We start from the raw sequence: 4823 nt of genomic DNA on the forward strand, positions 1-4823 counted from the left end.
CGTTTTAGAGGGGTTATCAAATCGGAAGACTTTTAAAAAACTGGCTAGTTCCTTTAGTTCACCGGTTAACTGCCGATTCAATCAATTTTTTAACTGATTTTTGCCAAACAATTTTTGAAATTAATCGAATCGGTCTAGTGACCGGTTTTTGGTTAATTCGATTAAACTGGTCAATCCTGTTCGAGTTTCAAAAATATGATATTTAATCACTGAAATATGGTTGGATTTGTGTTCGTGTTACATAGTGAAGTGATCTTGGTGGGTGATCATGGTTAAGCTTTCCTGAAAGAAACAGTGCGAAGAACCAGAAAGAAAGAAAACTTGGAATGCTAAAAGTGTACTTGTTATTTAGAAAATGAATGTATATATCATCCTATTGAGTTTGCATATTTATATACATACTTATCAAGACTCTGCATCTATATATATATATATATATACAACTAATCATAACAGAACTTAATTTTACTAGGTAATCTCACCAACTTTTATACCCTTTACACCCTCTTCAAACTCAAGAGTGGTCTTTGCACCACTCTGAGTTTGTTCCTAAACTTGTCAAAAGTAGAAGAAGAGAGGGGTTTAGTTAATATATTTGCTATTTGTTCAATTCTCGGTACATGCACAACTTGGAGGAGCTTAGAATTAAGCTTGTCTCTGACACACTGAATGTTCAGTTGAAAATGTTTGGTTTTGTTGTGCAAAACCAGATTCGCTGCTAGCATACATGTACTCATGTTGTCACCGAATATGGTTGGAGAAGTATCCAACTTTATTTTCAACTCCATTAATAGATTCTGAATCCACTCGAGCTCTGCTTTGCAGGAGGCTAAGCTTCGAAACTCTGCCTCAGTGGAGGACCTACTAATTGTAGTTTGCTTCCTACAAAACCAAGAAATAAGATTAGTTCCAAGAAATACACAAAATCCTGAAATAGATTTTCGATCTTCAAGATCAGCAACCCAATTAGAGTCTGCGAATCCATAAAATCTATAATCTGAGCACTGATTAAATATAAGACCATAGTGTTTAGTTCCCTGAAGATATCTTAGAACTTTTTTACTGCCTTCCAGTGAGACACTAATGGGCGATGCATAAATTGGCTCACTTTGCACACTGCAAAGGATAAATCTGGCCTTGTAACTGTGACATATTGTAGAGCTCCAACAACAGATCGATATAATGAAGGATCTTCAAACTCTTTAGACTCTGAAGACATTAATTGCAAGGAGGATATCATTGGTGTTGGCATTGGTGAGGCTGAGGTCATTTCCACTTTAGACAGTAAATTCTCTATATATCTAGTCTGAGAAAGATGGATCTGGCCTTCAGATTGTTGATGAACTTCAATACCTAAAAAATAATGTAACACTCTAAGATCTTTTAAAGTAAACATATTATTTAACTTCTTTATCATTGAATCAATTTCCATAGCATCATCTCCAGTTATAATGATGTCATCCACGTAACATAACATATAAATGACATAAGTGGTTCCGTGTTTAACAAAAAGAGATGTGTCTGATTTTGTATTTTGAAAACCAAATGAATAAAGGGTTGAACTCAACTTGAGAAACCATTCCCTAGGTGCTTGTTTGAGTCCATAAAGACTCTTATTGAGTTTGCAAACCAGGGAAGGAGAGTTTTGTTCAAAACCTATAGGCTGAGTCATATAAATTTTTTTATGTAAATCATCATTTAAAAAAGCGTTATTAAAATCAAATTGTCTCAAAATCCAATTTTTGGACAAAATAATTCTCACAATAATAGGTCTTATTACAAGACTAAAAACTTCTTGAAAGTCAATACCATGAGATTGATGAAAATCCTTTGCAACTAATCTTACTTTATACCTTTGAATGCTACCATTTGGATTTCTTTTAATGGCAAAAACCCATCTATTGCATATTATATTAGCATTGGCAGGGGGTTGGACTAAAGTCCATGTATTATTTTTAATCAATGCTTTATATTCTTCTTGCATAGCCTCAAACCATTGAGGTGCTTGAAGAGCAATAGTAGCATTTTTTGGTAGCTGCTCAGTATTAGTATCAATAGTATTAGTAGTAGCAATCAAGGTTTTAGGTTTAAAAACACCTTATTTGGACCTTGTTGTCATGTGATGTGTATTGATAGAGTTAGTATTATCTTGTAGAGGGGGTAGTTGGACTTGGATGCCCGAAGCAGGAATTTGACCTTCTGGAATAGGAACTTCATGTGGAACCTGAGCTGATGATGAGACTTGTGCAGTAGAAGTATTTTTAATTTGAGGACTGATAGTACTAGGAGGTATGTCAGTGACATGTGTTGAATTAGTAGCTGTAACATGAGTTTGTGTATCACTAGATGATGGGTTAGTAACAATTATAGGTAAAGAATTGGAAGAAATAGTTGAACTTGATGTACAATTAGTTGGGCCAATAGCATCTTTAGGTAAAAATAAAGAATTGTATGGAAAGACACTTTCATCAAATAAAATATTCCTAGAAATATAGACACGGTCAGTGGGTGCTAAACACTTATAGCCTTTATGTTACGGTGAATATCCAAGAAAAACACATTGTTCTAATTTATAGTTAAACTTAATAGAATTGTATGGCCTCAAGTGTGGATAACAAGCACTTCCAAAAGTTTTTAAAAAGGTATAATCAGGTTTATGTGAAAATAACATTTCATAGGGAGACTTGTTATGCAACACAGATGTGGGTAAGCGATTAATCAAGTAAGTGGATGTTAAAAATGCTTCATCCCAATACATAAGAGGTATGGAGGCAGTAGAAAGCATAGCTAAGCCTATTTTAGTGATGTGGCGATGATTTCTTTCCACTCTTCCATTTTGTTCTTGTGTATATGGACAAGACATTCTATGATAAATACCTTATTCAACAAGAAATTCTTTAAAGGCATGAGATGTGAATTCTTTTCCATTATTAGATTGGAAACATTTAATTGAGTGTCCAGTCAAGTTTTCTATAAGTTTCTTATATTGTTTAAAGGCATGCAAGACTTGACTCTTATTGACAAGTAAATATATGCAAGTATAGCGAGAATAAGCATCTAAAAAGGTTACATAATATCTATATCCTAAGTGAGAAATTAAAGGGGCTGGTCCCCAAACATCTAAATAAATCAAATTCAAAGGAGCATGATATGGGACAATTGAAGGATAGAAGGGAAGTTTATACATTTTAGACTTAGCACAATGAACACATAAAGAAGGAGAAGCACTATTATTATTATTAGTAACAGGTGCAGAAATGTTACAGTGTGACAGCACTTGATTTACAATCTTGGAAGCAGCATGTCCAAGTCTCAAGTGCTAAATATGATGAGAATTACAGGAAATAGAAAAAAATACAGGACAAGAATTAGAGCTAACAGATTTAAGAACAAAAACATTATCAAATTGGTAAATTCCTTGAGTTCTAAAGCCTTGTAAGAGAATATTCTTTGTGTGTTCACATTTGACATAGCATGATTTGGCATGAAATTCAAAGAAAATCTTATTATCCTCAGCAAATTGAGCAACACCAATTAGATTCTTGGTAATTTCAGGTGTATGAATAAGATTGCATAAATGAAATAATTTTTTGAATCTTTTGCAAGCAACAAAAAATCACCAATATTTGAAATGTGCATACCTGCTCCATTACCTACCCTGACTTGATCGGGACCTTGATATTCTGATGAGGACAAGAGATTAGATTGATCATGAGTGACATGGTGTGAAGCCCCTGTATCTAGATGCCAAGCATCGTCAGTGACTGAAGATGGTACTGCCGTATACAGTGCAGGGTTGTAAAGATGGATTTCTTGAAGAATTGTGAGAGAAGGTTGAGCGAGCATATTGAGATTGAGATGGTGAAGGAAAACTATGATCAAATCTATGAAAGCGGTACCAAGCTAATTATGCCACAAACTTGACATTGTGGCCTGTTTGAGCCAAAAAAATTCCGACCACCCCTATTGAATCGATCTCCTCTACCTCTTCTACCACCAGATTGAGATTGTGTGAGATTGGTCTGAGCCGCAAGGGATTCTGGTTTGTGAAAATTTTTCAGCATGTCTTCATGAGTAAGAAGGAAGGTTTCGACTTCACTTAGAGAAAACGCTTCAGGTTTGGAGTTGACGGTTAGGAGTAACACTTGGTAATCTTCATTAAGACCTTTAAGAATGATCTTAATATGTTTTTCAGAGGTAATTGGGCTACCTAGTGCAACCAAAGAATCAGTGAGGAGTTTGATTTTTGAAAGATAGGTGGCAGCGCTTGAACCTTGTTTCTTGATTTGCTTGAGCTGCATCTTCAATTGCTTAACTTTGTGCTTGGTAGATTGAGAGAAGTAATCTTCAATTTTTGCCCAGATCTCATGGCAGAATTCAATTCCAACCATTTTGCTTGCAAAATCTTGTTCCATGGAAGCTAGAAGGAAGGAGATGGTGTTGTAGTCTTCTTGGCGCCATTGCTTGTAGGTAATGGATTGATTTCCTGCAAGTTTATCAACCTCTGAGTTAAATTTAGCTTGAATTGAATCTTTTGATAAATGGCTTTCGAGATCTTGCCCTCTAATGACAACAAGAGCTTGTTGTTGCCAAATTTTGTAATTATTCTCTCCAAACTTGTTGGAAATAGGGTTTTGAAAGGATTTTGGATTGAAGGTAGACGAAAGAGCTAAAGTGTTGTTTGTGACAGCAGCCATGGATCAAAAAAAAAAGAAAAAAAAAAGAAGGTTAGGCTCTTGATACCATGAAGTGATCTTGGTGGGTGATCATGGTTAAGCTTTACTGAAAGAAACAGTACGAAAAACCAGAAAGAAAGAAAACTT

Source organism: Arachis hypogaea, chromosome 15 (assembly GCF_003086295.3).
Source record: "Arachis hypogaea cultivar Tifrunner chromosome 15, arahy.Tifrunner.gnm2.J5K5, whole genome shotgun sequence".
Classification (NCBI taxonomy): domain Eukaryota; kingdom Viridiplantae; phylum Streptophyta; class Magnoliopsida; order Fabales; family Fabaceae; genus Arachis; species Arachis hypogaea.